At 43.9% G+C, this 20,408-nt stretch overlaps 1 protein-coding gene and 1 long non-coding RNA gene across 5 annotated transcripts in view; both read right to left on the minus strand.

Annotated features, from left to right (window-relative positions):
- LOC1277459 (mucin-2) overlaps positions 1–20,408 on the minus strand; it is a 138,158-nt gene that overhangs the window by 69,496 nt on the left and 48,254 nt on the right. The window lies entirely within an intron of this gene.
- The window catches only part of LOC133394015 (uncharacterized), a 35,520-nt gene that overhangs the window by 13,596 nt on the left and 1,516 nt on the right, over positions 1–20,408 (minus strand). Inside the window, exon 2 of the long non-coding RNA XR_009766569.1 lies at positions 10,444–10,510. This is a non-coding gene — a long non-coding RNA (uncharacterized LOC133394015). The remainder of the gene's footprint in view (positions 1–10,443; positions 10,511–20,408) is intronic.

Here is a 20,408-nt window from a genome sequence, read left to right on the forward strand (position 1 = left end):
GCGTCACCGGGTAGAGCACGGGCACAGAACGCAAATCTACCGCAGCAGATCTTGGGCTTTCCCGGAACAAAAGGGAAAGTGTAGCACCGTTACAGCCAGCGCCAGGGGTGGTGTGTCCATTGTGGAAAACGACCCGGCAGTAGCAGAATTGTCCTACCATACCTCCCTTTCTCTCCATACAATCGCACAGGGTGTGGATCGCGTTTTCAGGTGATTTGTTGTTTAATTTTCTTTGCCAATGTTTTTTGCGCGGTTAGTAGAAAGATGTGGCTGCTGTTGGTGCTGGTGCTGCTGAACCGAAAAAGAAAGTGTAGCTCGCAACGCAACAACAACACCGTAGGTCTGCCTGTAAGTGCCGTTTTATGAAGCGGGTCCATCTTTTTTTTTCTCAATAACGCCCGTTTAGCAAAGCGCGATCTTGCGCTGAAGAAGATCCGCACACACACGATCGCCCAAAGCAGAAAAGGGAAAAGCTCGCAACGCAAACGCACCGGTGGAAACTGGAGCTATTTAGCGTGAAGAATCCGCAACATCGATGATGCGAGATGGCTGCTGCGCTAACGAGGCATCACTGCGCCGCCGCCGCCATCGTCTTTGTGGCCTCGCCTCGGTTTCGCTTTCGACACTTTCCATTAGGGGCTTAAGGGGGGGCTTAGCTTTCCTTCGGGTGGCACTTTTCCACCGGAGTGCATCACACCGCAGGCGCGTAGAACGATCGCCGACCAAAAGGCACGAAAATGGAAAACAAATGCTGGCGGCTTCATACTAGGCGAGCGTGAAGATCGAGGGCGCGAAGGCGTCGTGACCTTCCATCGGTCATGGTGTGTGTGTGTGTTGTTTGAACGGGGGATGTGCTCGAGCACCCCGCCAAAACGAATTACCAAATTGAAGTGGAAATCGATTATTTCACCAAAACCGAATGGGAGGGAGGAGATCTACAACCCTCAAACGCCTTCCAGCACGATCACACAACGGCAAGCATTACCGAACCGACATCGATCGAAATGGTCGAAATGGCTCCGATTGATTGCGTACTGTCCGAGGGTGGAATGACACGACAGGCGGGGGATGACTATTTTGTCACCGTTTGGAGAAGTTGTCTGAGGTCGGGGTGCCTTCAAATTGATTTCTTGCCAAGGCATTGTTCTTCGTGCCGGAGACGGAGCGGGTTTTTGCTGTTGTACTTCTACCAGCGCAGCGGTTTGTGAGAAGAACACTTCCGGGGGAAGTGATTTTTTTTATGTTCGTCCATTTCCTGTGGCGTAACTCGTGGTTTTTGGAGGGTAAGGTCCCAACGAAAGAGAGGGGTTTAAGATGGAAGGACTGGCAGACGGGTGACAATGGAATTTCTCGATCAATTGTTTTCACTTTCATCTTAGATAATAGCAAACAGGCAGTGATCTTGATAGTGGTTGGCGTTTTCAGGGTGAGTGAATTGGTACGGGCAGGCTGTTTACCGTGTCTTTCGAGAAGAGTTCAATTGAAGCGATAGAGCATAAGTTTTGCTTTCATTTTAATGGTAAGGTAAAACAGTACAGAGTATCTGAGTAACAGTGAACAGAGCTAGTTCATGTTTCGGTATTAAATAAGATCCTCTATTAGCTATTGGTTATTAGTTATCTAATAAGATTCTGTTGCTTGAATGTTTTGTTTCAAAGATTTTACAATCAGAATTTCGTAATGCTTAGGAAAATCGACGAGGTCTCAGGCGACTGGTTCGCCAACCGCTAGATCCGCCACTGAATGTATGAGATCCTTTGACTGGTTAAACCTAATTGATTAGTTTGGGTTTGAAGATTTTTTGCTAAATTTAATCAAACTAAACTCTTTTTAGCGAATCGATATAGAAAAACAAATTATAATTAATTATACTTATTCTCATATTCTACATTTACAAAGTTCTGATAACAAAATCTATCCATGTTCCATGGTTTTTGTAGATCAAAAATTACAAGACCTCTGCTTTGGTCGTTGAGTTCTCTCTTTTCCATGTTTGTATGTTTATTTCATAAGCTGCTTTCAATGATTCAATCAATCAATGATTACCTATCCCAACGCTAACTTGTTGATTTGCCAAGCGGAAATAAAATATAAACTCAATCTTCTATCCGTCTCTTCCTTCAATCGCTTACATTTTTCCAGTGAAAGTTGCAGTTTGTTCCTAATCCGATTCCCTCGGGAGCGCTCGACATCGTCCACCTTAATGCTCCTGTCAGTATGCCCCATTTCACTCATAGCCCGCTAGCCCAACCATCCAATAGTTGTTTTACTTCATTTGCGACAGGTGCTGATAGACAATCTTTTCATCTTCATCCATTGCGCCACGGTGCTCGCGTTGTCGACATCGAGCTTCAACGGGATCCTCGGATCAAACGATCCGCAAACTGCAGCGGCATCATCCAACCACCAAACCACCGCCGTTGATCATGGGCACGCGTGTAACGGGAATGATTTCGCATCAGCATTTCAGCCTGCACCTTTCGCCGTTTTGACAGCAGCTCGATCAATTTATTTTTATCAAAATCACACTCACTCCGCGATTCAACGTACGTTCGATGTGTGTGTTTTCTACTGCACCAACATTCCAGCATTGGTCTGGATTGCGCAATGCACCAAAGGCAGGGGTTATACCGCTGCCTACGAATTTCCTCCGTTGTGTGTTTTCTCTTTAATCGGGAGTGCGGGCTCACGGTGTCACGATACCCGCTAGCATTCCGGGCAAATGGTGAGTGTGTTTTAAACACTTTTTTTCTGGGTCACCCTTGTAACATGCTTCCCGGGGGGAAAAGTCTGCTCGGGCAGGCTTGTTGAATAGCGATGACAAATGTCGAGTAAATGGTTCCAAATGTTACCTCGTTAAAGCGTGTTATTTGACTGCTGCAGTACCAAGGGCTCGGGTCATTAATTGGGTTGTTTGCCCTTTTATTTAACCGAACAACAGTGTTTGGGTTCCTAATGTAGGAAACACACGCGTGCAGATGATTAGTTAGATCATACGCTCAGCAAACAACGCACGACAACTCGAATTAGGGAAAACATCATGCCGAACACTGTGCGAAAGGGGGCGGGTATGTGCGTCAAATCGCATTAAAATCGAACGGACGAGCGGTTTGGGTATTAATTGGCAAGATTGGTAAAATCAAAGGTGCAGTCGGTGACACATTTAGCTGAAAGCGCTTGGTGGGGCAATTTCCGGTGTGTGTGTGATAGCCGTTTATGACTTCACTCGATCAGTCGATGTGTTTGAAGCAGAAGGGTGCCTCGGGTGGGGGACGCGTTTAAGACGCGCTAAAAATGCCAAAGCATTTATGTTGGCATGTGCTAAAATTAGCAAAGGTTTAACCTTACGCTTGGTGTTAATGGTTACATATTTGATTGTGGTTTTGTGAGGCATTCCAAATAATTTTGGGCATTAAGGAATTTACCATTGCAATGGTCGTTGAAATCGATCAAATTACAATTAATGAGTCATGCTTCAAAGACAAAAATCACAGCATAAATAAATAAACAAATATATGCACAAAACGATCGATTGATCCTTGCAGAGATGCAAACAACGGAACACAACGACGGGCAAACTAAGTAAGACCGGTGGCAAATTCAAGCTTGTGGTCGAGCGATGTTTAACATCGCAGGCAAAACGGGCGATGCGCGTTGACGATATCATCAAACATTTTTTGTGTGTGTCCCTTTTTCCACATTTAATGACCGCTAGCTTCATGGCGAGCTTTTTATTGCTCGCCCGCTGATCCACGGCGACGCAACGGGTTTTGCAATGCCAGATGGTCATTATGTTTATTTCGGGTGGTTTTATAGTCCGCTTAGCACATAGCCCAGAAGCGATCGTTTCGTTGGGTGTTCGTTCAGGATCGCCAAAGATCTTGTTTTTGAGAGAGTTATATTTTTAAATAAAGTTTATCGAATTTTGAATATTTTGTGTAACATTTTAAGCCGGAAAAGTTGACAAAAATGTAACATAAAAGCACACCCCATTTTGCCCCAGATAAAACTGGTGCTACCCGTGGCACTGCAAGGCCACTCACGGCTCATACTCACGCGATGGCAACATCGCTACAACACCTACAAGCTTTCACATTCCACATCGCAGAGAAAGAGAGAGATATAATGGTCCAGCCATAGCCATAGTCAAGTGCACTGGTTCGATTTAACGTTTCTTGGCACACATGCACCGTGCTTAGGATGTGTGTTTTTTTGCCTTTTCTTTTTCGCAATCCACCCAACATTCTGACCAAGCGCACCGGCCGCACCTTCAAAGTGCTCCAACCCGTTGACAAGCCGTTTGCTGGGAGGCTAGATGCCGCCCTGTAGCCCCCCCGCATCGGTACAGCAAGTGTCACCACGGGGCGTTCTTGTGAAACGCTTTGTCTGGGGTGTTTGGCGGCATAGAGGCACCATCCATCGACAGGCGCTAATGTGTACGCGTCGCAGTACACCGACACCCGGTCGCGTACATCACATTATGACTCATTAGTGACAGTGACTATCGGGCGGCACAGCGGCGCTGTTTGAGGGAAGGAAGCGAACGCACGCTCACAATAAAAAAAAAAAAGCTCCATCATGTGGGATTTATGTTGCCGCCTTGAAATTTATCTTCATTTCAGGCTGCCAAAGTCGTCGTCGGGCAGCAGTGGAGCAGTAGTCGCAACACATTTTCCGGCCACGCCACACCCGGGCAACACCTAGCAGGCGCTCGCGGTTCACTGCTCAGCTCTGGTTGCCTTTCTCTGTGCGCCGCCGGGCTGCCACCGTTGGGAAGGTGACATGCTGTACGCTCTAACTCAGCGGCAGCAGCCGACTTATGTGGAGCTCCCCTTTAATCGATCGAGCATGGGTGTTATTATTCTTTTTTTTTTGGGGTGTGTGTTGCTTCTCCGACTCGTTGCGACAACTTCAAACCAACAAGACAAGATTCTTGAGAGTTTTTGATTTTTGTGACAGCGGTTGTTTGTGAAAGCTGACAGTGAGTTTCGCGCCGCGGCTTTTTTGGGTGCTGTTGCTGGTAGTGGAAAAGTGTAACATATTTCGCTCCACGGGTTATGTTTCGATGATGTAACGTTCGAAACGGGTCCGATCGGATCGGAGCTCGATGCAGCGAGGGAGTTTTTTTTTCAAATGTAAATGAGGGCAGTTGGACTTAAAAATCAAAAGTAACAAAATTTCATTACAGTACAGCACACAATTAGAGTAATTGTGATTTACTAAGCTTAAACAGCGTTTCAAAACAATTACCCTTTTTCGTGCTCGTACGTGGGAAACGCGCTGCAAGGTTGCAAGAACTCTCATTGCCGTCCAATTTCAAGCCATCGAAATGGAACACTTTTACGGTGTAAGCCATTTTTCATCCATCCATCCAACTATTAATTAAAATTGGGTTAAACGATCGGTGGAAGCGAATCGTTTTGTCTCCAGCAGCATGCCGGACAGGTGAACCCAATCGTGAACCGCCTGATGGACCTGTGTGCTGATGGGAAAACGCTGTGCAGACGAGTGGCTCAGTTTTGCCTCCGGCACCCCCAAACCGCCTACCGTACAGTGACATTGTAGAGCGAACCCCCGTTAAGACAACGATCTGGCTGCTGCTGAAGGCTATTGTAAAGGGGTGGCTGAAAATTCGAGCAAGGTCAAACTCGTTAGGTGTGTTTCCACCCGTTGGGCGTTATTCGTAATTACGCGTACCCGCCTGAAGGAAGTTTGCTGCCAAACAGGTGGGTATTGAAATGATCGAGCAGCGACAAAAGCAAAAACAAACGCGTTAGATGCACAATGAAACAACGTAAACGCATGTTTTGTCGGCGCAAAACAGATTGGTTGCGACTGGTGCGACAAGAGTGTTTAGCAATTTTCTTTAACAGTTTTGTGGTCGGCAGGTTCATTTCATTGATAGAATGTTGATTTTGTGTTGTATAATAGACTTGGAATGTATTTGGGACTGGGGATTTACCTTGGAAGTATGTGATTGATATTGAAAGGCAAAACACAAGAAAAAAAAAATAAACAAAGAAATAAAATTATACTAAAAAAAACAAATGCGTTATAACATCAATAAAACAACAAGCAAAATCGATGATTAATTAATATGTAACAAAAATGAACTAAAACAAATCAATGTACAGAACATAAAACACTAAATAATTAAACAAACAAATAAGAAGGAATGTAAAAGATAAAAACAGTTCCATAAAAACATAATTTAACATTTTTTGAGTAAAAAAGAATCTGATTTCTAAATAATAAATTGACATTGAATAAAAATTAAAAAAAAAATACCAAAGATTTTGACACGACGTCTGCTTGAAAATGGCTTTCTTTTATCTAACTTGCCAAATTTTACTTAAATTTTGACAAAAAAAAAAAAACACACACACACCAAACTTTTAATTCGACCGCAACTGACACAAAAAAAAAAAAACAGAAATTCCTCTGAAATGGGCTGTGAAGTTCAGGATTTTTTAGGCTTTGATGTGATCGTGCAGAAGAATGAACGGCTGCCCATGCTCCCCTATCGTTTGCCTAAAGGTGGAATGCAGCACGGCTTTTCTTGAAAGCAAATTGAATGAACCCGGCACAGAAATTCCAGCATTTCAGCTCTCCATGAAAAGAAGAAGAAGAAGAAGAAAAACACCAACCCATTCATTCATCAACCTGTCCCGCAGAATCCGCCTTTCGCGGGTCGGGAAAGCGAGAAAATTCGTCTTTCAATCGGTAATCGTGCACTGGCGCGGGGTTTGCGTTTTTCTCCCTCTCAGGTCACCCACTTTTTCCTCGGTTGTGTTTTTTTTGTTTTGTATCTTATCGAGCACCGGTGGGAAACACGCGTCGTTTTTTTCCCATTTTTCGCAGGTCTGATTTATTTTTATTTGATCACACCGTTTGCAGAAAGCTGCGGTGGTTGGTTAAAGCATGGGAGCGCCCCCACTCCAAGTGCTAAAGGTATGCTAACAAAGCCCACGAACACGCAGCTGCCAAGTGCCGGTATGGGAAAAGTGCACGGGAAGGCTAGGTGTGGGTGAGAAAAGCTGAAATGGTTGAAAATTATCTACGCAAAAAAACATACTCCCCCCCTTCATTGGTGGTGTGGTTGGGAAAATGCGAAAAAAATGTCTTCATAATCATACAGAAACACACACACAACCTCCCACATGCATGGGGCTAAAGTGTGAGGGTTGGCGAATGCATGTTATTTAACAGGGAACAACATAATTAGGCTCGAAGCGTAAGATCGATCGTATGCCAAAGGGGTTTGCATTATCTTTCAGCTTCTCGCTCTCTCTCTCTCTCTCTCTCTCTCTCTCTCTCTCTCTCTCTCTCTCTCTTTCTTTGCATTATTTTCACAGGAAAATCAAACAACAAAAAACCCACAAAAACGTTGGGAAAATCGGTGTACGGTTATGAAAAGCGAGGTGAATTAGCATCTTGAGTGCTTTGCGCGAAACCGTATGGGATGTGCACGAACTTCCAAGAAAACGGCCACGATCGTTTGATTTTGGGTAAGTTAATGAGTTGCAAAAAGGAAAAGGGGGAGGTTTGGGAAACGATACCGTAACACGCCAACACATTGAATTGTGAGTTCAGTGAAATAAATAGGCTTTAGGGAGCAAATAGTCACATTTAGCAAGAGCTATTCATCCAAAACTTTGTTGAAAAATATCATTAAAACCCCTTTTAAACCACTATTGGTTTAGTTGTTCACCTCTTTAGCTGTATTTCATGACGACATTTCAAATGTTGATGGCCTGTCAATTAAGAAAATTTAACATTCTACAAATACCTTCGCTGCACGACTCGTACCACACAGTTATGCTTTAAATTTGAGCCGTAGCCCACCACGACCTCTCGCTTACATTTTCACACCCGATAAAAATCCCACCAGGTTCCATTTGGTCCCCACATATATTTTTTTTTGTTTCGTGCCCTGCATTCAACACCTTCACCAGTGCTTTCGATCGCGACCGGCCAAGATTACATCATGCCCGTCTGCTCGTGGCAGCGCTCCTAAGCCGCTGCTGTATGTGCGTAACTCGAGTGTAAACATGAACGGTGCCAGTGGTTCTGTTCTTTCTTTTTTATCTCTCTCTCTGTCCCTCTCTCTGTTTTTTTTCCATCCATAACACTCGTTGCAGCACTGCACTTATGATCGGATAAATATTCGGTTAATAACAACTTGGTTTAATTTAATTGAGCGCACGGTGCGCACCGCTTGGTGTGTGGACGGAGGGTGTGCGCCTTTCTCCGCTTTTGGCTGACCAGCAGCACCTGTCCACTGTCCGCCAGGGCGTTTAGCTTTATTCATGTTTCACGTGAGCAGAAAACTGCCCGGCTCGGCCCCGTACACTCTGTCTGAATAAAGTCCAATTAAAGGCATTCATATGGTCATTAAATTATGCTGCGCGCGGCGGTGCTCCATGGTCGGTACGTGCCGTCGCCAAAACCGTCGCACCGTTTGGCACGTGCACTTGTTGGCAATGGGTGGTGTGTATGCATTTGCCTATACACCACCCAGTGTGTGCTCTGTTTGGAGTGTACGGACTCGCCCCAAAACAGGATCGAGATTAAAATTCAATTCCGATCGTATTAAATAAAAAGCAACACAACCCCACACCGACGTGAATTACCGAAAAAAAGACGGTAAAAGGTACGGCTAAAGTGGTGGTAATGCCCAACAGCCCAACGGTTTCGTGACGTGCGTGACTTGCTCGAGACGATCGAGGGGAGCCCGTTGCATTTGCTTGATAGAAATGGTAATAAAATAAATAAGTCAATCGTCCGCGAAGTGTCCGTGATGCAAATGCGTGCGATCGATAAGAGCCAGCCTGGCACGAACAACGACACCCGCGATCGCAGGTCTTCGTGGGGAGTTTGCTTTTTTTTGTTCAACCCTTTCGCCTCCTAGGACATTGCAATAGATATAATTCAATCACTCGACCGTGTGTCCCGCGTGTCGGGGTTTTTTTTAACGCGACGGGAGATTGATTGTACCCCTATTGCTTCGGATCGGAAGTTTCATTTCCATGCCGAAAGGGTCGTGCGTGTGCGTTGTGGGGGCTAATGAGCTGAGGTGGAGCGGGACAGCACCCGGGGACGTCTTAATAAGGACGGAGGGCGTTCAATCCGTGGGAGACGGGGGAAAAACAAACGAACGAGTGGCAATTATTCACACTTCACTACGGCACCCGGCGGGGGTTACGAACCATTTGGTTGATTGATTGCGATGAGGAAGAGTATGTATCGATCGTTCACATTCACGTTTGTTTTAATGGCATGATTGCAGAAAATGGGGTCTTTGTCGGGGAAGGTGGTTTAAGGATAATTTAGTTTTATTATACCAACAAATGCATCCATTTATGTATGTTAAAAATGATTTGTTTTAGAAGGTTGAATATAAGCTAATTACTTACTGTCCAAAATTAGTTATTATTGTCTTAATAATTTTTTATTTATTTTTAGTTATTGTTATTATTTATTATGTATCTAACTGTGACATTTCAATTTGTAAGAAAAATGCACATTTGCTATGAATTTCTCTTCGTAAGATTTCGGAAGATTATGTTTTGACAATTATGTGTTTTTTTTACTGAAAATCATTCCAGTTAGAAAACTAAAAAAAACTCCAGTAAAACACATCCAGTAAGCGATCACCTACTGCAATTAGACTTTTGTATCTTTTGACTGTTTCAACATAATTATGGTTAGTTTTAATGTATTTAATTTTAAAAGTAATTTGATTGTATTTAAAAATATACATTAAGTATTATCACAAGACGAAATTTTTAGCTGAGGTTTGACGTAGGCACTTTAATATTACGTTTTGAGACAATGATCGGTCACATGATGTGATGCTGGTCATAATCTAATAGGAAAATAGTTGATACGATATTCTAATCAATTCTTTTTTATAATTCTAATTTAGCCTTTTCTCACTACCATTTTGTTTAGATGAATGTTTAATTTACTTTAAGAGCTCTCTTTCTGAAATTGAGCAAAGTTTGTTTCCTTTGAAGTCTTAAAAAAATGTAGCTTTTCACCAGCAACATTTTTAAGACAAACTGTGCAACAATGATGCAAAAGCAAAGTGGGAGCTTGCTGCCATCTAATTTAAAAACTTATACAAATGCCATTTAAAAGGAACTTAAATTAAAGCAGGAATATCACAGCATTTCAATGCATCTACGGAAATTAATTCAAATCAAACAATAATGATCTGGAAATAATTAAATTAGATTCAAGGCAATTTGGAATTCTCGGCTCTTACTAATTTTCGAGTACAATCCACATAAATAACCAAAATGACTAAAAACTCATATATAAATTGGAATTTTTTTAAACATTACATCAAAGCTACATGCACATTCCATTTGTACGAAACGCGTTTTATATTAATTTTTACTTCAATAAGATGCGAATTACATCACCAATTTTACTCACAATAAAAAACACATCTTCGTCATTAGCCCAGTTGCATAATACACTATTTGATTCTCGTTGTCCTTACCTGCAAAAAAAGAAAATAGAAAAAAAACGTTAAAAACATCACAAACATAATCAGCTCGCAACTAAAAAGCGTCGATTTTGCTACGAAGATGACGAGCTTCTTGCTGCTTGTGTGTTTACACTGGCAGCGCGTTAAGACGGTGCATCAACACAAAAACAGTTTGAACATCAAGCTAGAGGACATCGAAAGGCTGATGCGTCCGGTGCAACATGATTTACACCTTCACGACACAACGCTCGTTTTTGTCGCTCGCCCTCGCAACTCGTCATCAACGCTTATAAATTATTTGCACGTTGCACACGTTCTGTTCACATTCACAACAGTACATTCCGCTGGAAACCGAGTAGTCGTGTAGACATGCAACATAGGAAAAAAGAAACATCAGTTCGTGGTTCTGTTTTTGTACTTAAATAAGGTTTTGTCCGGAAGGCAAACATTCATGAAGTTGCCACCTGGTAGACATTCAGCAAGCTGCAGTATATTGTTGAACTTATTTATTGCGATTTAAAATGTGCTTCTCAAACGAAATTTTAATTTATCAACTTGCTCAACAACATTTTGTGCTTCTCAAACGAAATTTTAATTTATCAACTTGCTCAACAACATTTTGCAATATATTTCTTCTTTTTCTCTCTCTCTCTTTCTCTCTCTCCATTCCATGGGATGGAACGTGCCAAAATCGCAGCAACTCGCGCCTAAACCCTATTCCTTCACCGGACACCGCCTTCGCGTTGTAACTCTCTTCCCAAACGGCTAGACCCACCTTCACGGCGCATTAAACAAATCGCACGCATCCGGCGGGGAGGGGGGCCTCTGCTCTATTGCTTCTGTATTTTGCTGAATGGATTTTTACGCAAATCTTTATAATTTGCACAAATCGGCGGAAACCAACCACAAATCCTAAACCAACGAACGAACCGGTCCGGTTGCCTTTCTCTTTTCTTGTTTATTATTGTCCTACAATAATGATGAAAGCACACACACACACTCTTATACATTTTTCGCTCATTTTTCCGTTTAAACGTGCGCGCCCCCAAATGTCGACGGTACGGTAAATGGTTAAAATTTGTTGCTAATAAATTCGCACCCCCCGAAAACCGCTTCTCCGTGCATATTTCTGCAACAAAGCAATGCTTGTAATGCAATCAATACTAACTGCGGTCGATTGTTAGAGGTTTGGGGGTGGTAAATGAATGGTTCAAGTGTTGCACAAAGGGAGGGAGGACCGGTGCAATGCGGTAAGCGAAGCGTACCGGAGCAAACACGCGTGTACCAGCCCGGCACAAAATGTCATCCATTGGGCAATGGCAACGGAGGCGTTGTTGATTGAGACTGTCTTTCGGTTCGAATAGAACGCCCATTTTGGCTGGGCTACACAAAAACACCCGCCAACCCCGTCCAGTTTGCTTCACCAGCCGAACTCGAGCGTTTTCAAAAAACGGTGCGGTTCATCGCTTGCTTCACTGTTGATGTCAAACGATTTGAAAATTCCGTTATGAAATGATAGCAATGGGAATGGGCAGCGGACCTGCTGAAAATCGATATTTACTGTCGGTTTTGTCTTTGTGGGCTATATTTTTCTGCTAGTAGTTGGTTGTGCTGGAGCGTTCGGCTCTTTGCTTTGCTTTTCTAATGCGATAATTACATGGGTTTGGTGGATTGCACAACATGTTTGTTGACAGTCTCTGTTGCGCTTTCCTGTTGTTTCGAGGTTGGAAGTTGTACTTATGTTGGTATTAATTACAAAAAAAAAAGAAAACTCTTTTGAAGCCTTCTGCTTAAAGTCAAACATATTGTTCCTCTTTACGAAGTTCCCATGTTTATACTCCAACTCATCTCCACTCGTACGTTCTGTAGCTTTCTTTCCATGCCACAAAAGCCAGCTCGAGGCTTTTGAATCCTGCTGCGTTTTTCTATTGCCAATAATTTTAATTTCCAACTCATCCGCTCACATCCGTCCCAAAGTCGGCTAGTCGGCGGAAGCTGATTTGGGCCTGACGATCAGGTGAATGGTTCCGCACATTCATTCATTTAAAGCGGCATAAATTGGTGCGACAAATTGGCATGCGTGTGGTTTTCGTTTCGCTGTGCGAGCAGGTTTTTTCGGTTGCAGTTCCCAAAACAAAAAGCTTTCGATCGTTTCAATAGGTGGCCCCTTAGCGTTAGGCTCCCAGGAACGACGTTGCTCCAAAGCTTATCGTTGAAAATCTAACTCATAAATTGTGTTTGCTGGCAGATTTCGCAGTTGCAACGGGTGGGCAGGTTGCGACATTGGGTTTTGCAGTTTAATATTTCCGTTTCGAATAACTTCTTAACCGATTGTTTTGTTGTCATAAATTTTACCTAATTGTACTGTTGGTTTGCTAGTTTTTACCATTACGATGAACAAATAAGCAAAAAGCACCGCGGCGCCGAATCGGAAACGGAAATCCATGGTATGCCTTCACCGAGCATAGCTCCATGTAACGCTTAACGTTTGCTTGCAAACCCAACCAAACCCTTTCCCATTAAAATGAGGGAAAGAAGAGAAAAAAACACACAGAAACACATAAAAGCTAAGGAAATTGCAATCAACAGTTCCAATCAATCTAATTCGATCCCGGTGCTGTTGTTGTTGTGTGTGGGGGAGCAAAAGGCATCCAGTCCAGTTAAGCGTGGCGGCGATTTGGGCAATTCATCTCGAAAATCAATCCCGCTGTCCTTCGGGCGCGTGCGCAGGGCCGAAATGGTCGCGGGTCGATGAGGTAAATAGAGCGATTGAGCCAACTGGTCGGAGTGAAGGTTGAGCAAAAGGGGTAACAAAAAAAAGGGGGGGGGGGGGGTGGAAGGTAACGATTGGTCAACAGCGAAGCAACTGTTTGGCTTAATCAGATTGCATTTCACGCCAATAAGCTTCATTATGCACGGTCCAATGCTTTATTTCGCTCACTTTTCTTAATGCTTAGCTGTTGCTTTGTCGTTCGATAGAAGGCGAAAGGCAATGGAAAAAAGCAGTCGTTTTGTAAGATGGAGTTGATCACTTGAGAACCTTTTCTTTACACTGGAACTGTCGTTTATCACTCAGCAATCGGCAAAATCTCGTTCAATTGTGCATTGGAATTGAATAGCAAACTACAAAAAACACATGAATTGAGTGAATTGATGTTGATTTTTCATCAAAAGAAGGAACAAACCTTGCTAATAAAAATGAGCGTCTCGATCTTGATCGCAAACGAGTGGACACATCGGTAACGACGTTGAGAAAAATGCCTATGTCCTTGAGCGTTTCAGCGATCGCAACGTCCAACGGGATGCACTTATCGACTGCACCATCACAGTGATGACAATTTTTGATCGTTTGAAATTAATTCGATGATTTTTACGACGCATTAGGCAGTCGTCTAAGCGAGCCTAACTGTGTCGCTTTGATGAGGAGTGTAAAATACACAAACCAACGTCCAACGTCCAATGTGGCGTGCACTTTTGATGAATGATATTAATTAGGCAACACAAGCGCACGGGGCGGTTTGCGTCCAGAAGATCCTCTGGCGTAGCCGTTGGGCAGCTTCCGATACGCGATACGCCGTCCGCGCTCATAATCCCTGATATCATCGACCGATCGCCACAAGAAACGACTCTTCCGAGTGGCCACCGGATCACCGTTGAAATATGGTTACGATTTATTTGCCCAACGGTAGCACACGATCCGAGCGGGAAGATAACATGGGGATGAAAAAAATCGTCCAACCGACACACCAGGAACCGTGAAGCTCGCCGTAACCTCGCGTTCCGCTTTGGAAAAGGAGAAGTGGACGCAAACACACACCACTCACGTTCACCCTGCAGCGAACGGTAGCCTTTTAATGAAAAGATGTGGAGTGGATTCGTGAAATAGATCACCGCCGGGTTTATTAAACTCCCCAGGGATAACGGCTGTAGCTCCTATCGCAGCAACATCACAACACTGCAACACTGATTTTGTTTGCCTTTACGGCAGAATCACTCCTCAGGGCTTCACTTACGCGTACTGCCCATTGCATATCAAAGGGTGATATTACGCTGGCTGGGAATACATTTATAGCGTGGAGGTTTTACATAACAATATGAAATATTCGCTGCTAATGCGTACTGTGCGTCGCTCGAGCGTACGATGTCGTTAAAACGATCCGTTATTGCCCTCGTTAGAGGTGATAAAGATGAATCGAAGGAGTGGTTTTGAGGCACGGGACGGTTTAGGTTTGTCGCTTTCAAGTGTGGTTTTAGATTTAACTGCTTGCTGTAAATGGGGTGGTAATAAAATTAGTTATGCTGTTGGGGTTATGATTTACACTACATACAGCCCGTGTTATGCTAATTATGACATGCGAGATGTGGCGGGCCATTGGAGCTGGTGTAAATTGCAAGTAACGAGGTTAGGAAGACATTTTTTCTTTATATTTTGTGATGAAATGATGTAGTTTAAATTTAATTTTTTTAATTTAGCAGAAATTTGGCGTTTTTGAAGAACCTTGATTTTAGACCAAAATCATTAATTTTGTAATTGTAAGCATTGGAATTATCAAAAGATCATGAATTAAGCTTATGGTCTTTTGCCACATTTTTCCAACACACCACCACAGCTGTAACTCACAACATTCACCTTCACTGTATTTTAAAATTAGGAAAAAAAGAAGGTTTACACGCATTTCAAAGCAGCACATTCGCAGTTGCGCAACACTTTCTATCTCGATTAACTGCTCATATAGCAAAGAAAACACTCCCCAACAATCGATCTTTCCCTCGCATGGTCTAACCAACACAACACAACACAACGGCACAAAACAGCAACAAAACCACATCACTCTAATCCCGCGAAACACGAGCCCGCAACTGGGCAGCGCTCGGCGCACGGCTCTCATTCATCTTCCAAACCCCCAATCCGCCAGTAATAGAGATCTCATTTGTCCGGTGCGACCTCGGCACGAAATAAATCCTCCCTTCCGGTATTACAGCTTATTAGAGAGACAAGGGAGGTACGGGGGAGAGGGTGTTGAACACACACACACCTTTCCTTTCGCGACGATGCCTGATGCAGCCCCCGGACGATCACATTTCTCCCGCGCCTGTCACCCGGCACCTAGCGATTAGGGGTCGGTTTATTATGATATTTGAAAATTAATCTTCATGGGTTACACCTCCCGCCTGGAACCACTTCCTCACTTCAAACTCCACAGGGTGGGTCTGAGTGAGGGAGGACGGTTTGCGTGTTCCTACTGCTTATCCTCCCTGTTGCATCGAAACCAAAGGGGACGCGTCGCGTTGAAAGGCTTCCCCCGGCTGTGGCCACGCTGTGATCTTTTCACGGTAGATCACGCTGTGTGCAATGCTGCCAACCGCCGTCCATCGTACCGGTACGGGGAACCGGGAAAAAATGCGGGAAAGGCCGTCACCTGTGAAGGCCTAGGTCTTTGGCCACTCCGCAAACGTTACGGAAGTCACACAAACCACAGCTGAAGGAGGTTGGTAACAGGGAGAGAGAATAGGGGTTGAAGATCGAAAAACAATACTCGCAAGCAACAAGATAAAAAGGAAAGTTCCAAGGTTGAGCGTGGTGCATTGATTGAGTTACGTCAAGTTTTTTAGAGCCTCGGCCTCGGTTAGGCGGAGAGCAAAAGTGAATCATTTTCCCAATCAACAATTAATCATCGTCCAATAAACGTGTTATTTGATCGGATTGAAGCGGGTAAGAGAGAAAGAGTAAGGAAGAAGGGTTAGAGAAAAAAAGAGTTGTTGTAATAAAATAAATAAACCTAAGACCAAAACGAACGGAACCGATCATTGACGCCTGCTGCATTGGGAAGAGATGGAAAGGATTTTCCCGTAACAGCGCAAGCCGCTCGACTCAAGTAGATCACGGAAAGGGATTAATGGACGCGTGCACGCGACCTCAAGTGTTTGGCGAGGGCTGCTGGTTAAGAGGGAACAGCATTCCGCACCGCAAGTAGCAAGCACACTCGAGGGAAAAGTGTTGAAAGGCGCACTAGAAGATAAAGCAAAAATAAGCTTTATACATATTTAAAAACAAAAGCATCCCGAGTGAAAAGAAGCCCAATCCCACCGGGCGATTAATTAAAGATTTCATTCGGGCTTTCACGCTTCACACTACCTGCTCAGTACGCCCGGACATGACAGGTGCCTGTCGGAGTTGGTTTGAAATGGAAAGTGCAAACTTGCCAAGTGCAGTTTGGCGCAGTTCGGGGCGGCGCAGAAAACGCTGTTGCTTTCAACTGTTTATTAAACACTCATGTTTCACAGGGGGGGAAGTTGCTGCTGCTGTGTTGTGGTTGTATTGAGTGCGTGGCTGAGTAAACTTCAACACACGATGCACAATACGTGTATGCGTTTGGGTAATGCAAATGAGCAGTGATGAATGATGGGTGGATTAAAAGATAATTATTTAGTTTTAGTAGTATCAAATGATTGATCAGATGCAGTTTTTTTTTAAATTACAGTGTTTAAATTGTTAGCACTGAATGTGGTAAGAATACAAGACAAATGATAGGCCGGGCTACATTGATAGTACTCCGTAGTGTAATTTCGATTTTCACTAGCGCATCTGGCGGCGGCTGGTGGAAGCTTTTTTTGGTCATCAAGGGAATGGTCGTGCCGGATCTCAAATTTAAGTTGTTTTTTACCGTTTTTTGATGCCAAAAAGGCTGAAATACGTGAACAACATATTCATCTATCAATTGCATAGCTTTTCCAGTCCAGTTAAAGTAAAAAACAAGGAACAATAACATATTTTCTGAAGCGGCTTCAAGTTGTTTGGCAAAATGCTTCGGTAAGCTGCCGCCAGATGCGCTAGTGAAAATCAAAATTACGCTTGCGAGTACGATCAATGTAGCCCGGCCTTCGTGTTAATTTGGAAGAATTTGTGATGGTTACTTTATGCAAAATTGTCAAATTATGTTATGGTATTATAAACCTACTGAGATATTCTTTGCTTTTAGCATTCGTTTTACGACGTCTTCTAAATGTTTTAAATCTATTTGCCTGCGATCTGCCATCTACTATGCCAAGCAATTTAAGTCAATTATATAAAAGACACATCCAATGCAACGATGTGTCCTTCATTAGTCTTTCATACTTAATTTCAAAAATTAAATAAACATATTATCACAAGAAAACCTTGTTTATTTAACCTTCAAATTTGGTTTCACAAAATTGTTTGCATGTTTTATGGTTCCGATAATCTGTCCAACAAACAATCCGTGCACAAGCCTCTCTTTGTTAGAATTCCCCACGATATCATAGAAATATGCATTTTTTCCTTCAAAAACATTAAACGCAAAAATTAACGCCAACATGTGTTAATAAGTCCCCACAAAGGTGCATCCGAGTCGTAAGCACCGCTAAGCAACAAGCTGGACCATTCCCGTTCCACTCTGCCAGAAGTGGTTGCATTGCAGCTAGCCAAAGCCTTGCCAAAGTTCAAGTTTACGACCTCTACCTCCACCGTAGAGTAGAGGATTCACACGCCGCACACGAGGGGCCTGATGTTTGTGCCCCCGGGAGCCATCCCGGCTCATCCGGGGCCAGCTATCATTAGCATGTTTAAAAGCAGGTTCCCGCTCGCTTATTACGCTGGAGGAGTCGCAATAACAAACTCTCCCTTGTGCCTCGACACACCGGCGACCCCTTGCGCAAAGCGGATCAAATGCGACCAAACACACAATCGCTCCCCGTGTTGGTGGTACGCACCGAAGAAAGTACCAATTAGCACCCAGTTATTATGAGTGCTGTGTTTTTTTTTCCACCCCACCATCCAAAGGAAAAGTACACCCTTTATTTCGCTAGGGATGATAGCTTAATTTTTCGAGCGCCCGCTTGTTTGGTGCGCCTGTGTGCGGCAGTGTAATGACTCTCGCCGGGTAAGTGAGAGCCCAGGTTGCAGTGGCCGATTGTGGGAAATCCAATGTCGCTTTGTGCAAGTGTCCCTCGAGGGGGCAACGGAGAGGTTGTGCGTGTGTTGACTTATGCTACATCCGCGAGGCAGCTTTCGTTAGCTGTCGGGTAAACAATAATGCCCGAGGAAAGTTTTGATTGAAATTTGGTCCAGTCTTGGTGTTGAATTTAGCACCACCAGTGAGTGATGGGAATTCGTAATAAATAGTAGATTAATTGGGGAAAAGAACACTCCACGCACAAGAAAGACAACGCCACATTTGCATGTTTTTGTGCTGCTTGTTGAGGATCGCTTGAGAAACATGAATAATTTGTTCATGCTATCAACGCGGCTTGTTGTTCATTGTCAACATGTTCGACAATTGTTCGTTAAGCTCACAAGCAGTGATCTCTTGTAGTCACTGTCAAGAAGGCTACCACGACTTTTGGGCACGAGTGGCATCAAGTGTATATTATGCTAAGGAATGTCAAAGTTGGGCGACAAGCGCTTCAAAGCTCTCCGCTTGAAACACGCTGTTCAATGCTATCAGTAGTTGAACGCTTGTACCAAACTTGACATTACACACCTCAAGTGCAGTCCTCAAGAAACTGATTTAAATATATACAAGGCGTTAACAAAAACCCTCGTGCAAACCATGTTTAGGTACAATTCGTTGAGTTGTGAAGAATCTTGTTACCAATAGCCTTATTGGACGCAAAAGTGTAGTGTTAACCTTGTTTACTCATAATGTATGCACCTATTTGACATTGCTGCAAGTGTAAACGAATTCCAGCAAGCTTTAAACGCCTCTGATTGCTCCGAAGCTTACAATGACATTTGCAATATTTTATCTTTTTAAAGAGTTGCGTACCCAACACTGATTAGTATCGCTAACGTCTCTGTATGAGCTTAACTAGTGCTACTAATATTTCATTGCTTCTCTGACCTCGGATCTCCGCCACGATACGGTTTAGAACGGAATGGTCATTCCCATGCTCTAATGAAGTGATCACTCCACCAACCGCCTTCACCATATTCCGTACTACACAGGCCAATCTCCACTGCATTCCGGCGCCGACTTTAGACTTCTCGCGTATCCTTTGCCCATGTCGTTCGAGTACATTCTTCGGTACGCTGAACGATGCATAATCAAGCATTCAATTCCATCCAGCAATGATTAATCTCGGCGGAGTTTGAACCATACCGCACACGATTGAATCCCGCCGGAATCGAGCATTGCTTTAGCTAGCAACATTTGAATACACGCAGCCAGATCGTTTCAATGTTTATGTTTAACCTACGAGTGCAGGCTTCGTTTCTAGACGTTTTTCCATTAAAGGGTGGCGATCCGATCGGGTCACTTGTGCAGTACAACCACCCAAAGCCCAAAGCGGAGTACAATTTACGGTCAGCAGTGGCCACACAACCTGACTGACTCACCGTCCACTTGACAAAGCCCGTGCGCCGCGTGCAAGAACGCGATCAAATTCCTCTATGAAGGGAACTTACGCGTGCGTTGGAATTTGAAAGCCCAACCTTTTGCGTTGGGTCCGGTCTGGGTGTGTGAATCGGTTAGATTGAAACCTCTCCCCAAAAACACCACAGGTGAAGGGATCTCCCAAACCGTACGTCAAGGTTTTCCTTGAGCGCGGGATCGCGCTCCAGAAGTTAAAGGTGTGTACCGTAGGACTGGGTCGACCTCAAAATCGGTCTACTGGGCGATGCTCTCAAACCAATTTGGTGCGGTAATGTTTTTGGACAGCGCAAGTTATGCAAAGCATGCAGCATGAACTTCGTCGAAGTGTGAGCAATACGTTTGGCCGAACTGTATCCATGACCACGTACGGCTCGTACGGGTCAGCCATGGGCTAGGGCCGTTCTGCAGATGTTCTCATTTTCAATTACAACTGCACTCAACCTGACAAATGGGCAAAACGTGACGAATTGTGCAATGTGTGGCTGGCTGCACTGCGGGTAGACACGCTAGCTAGGCTG

This window comes from Anopheles gambiae, chromosome 3, assembly GCF_943734735.2.
Source record: "Anopheles gambiae chromosome 3, idAnoGambNW_F1_1, whole genome shotgun sequence".
Taxonomy (NCBI): Eukaryota; Metazoa; Arthropoda; class Insecta; order Diptera; family Culicidae; genus Anopheles; species Anopheles gambiae.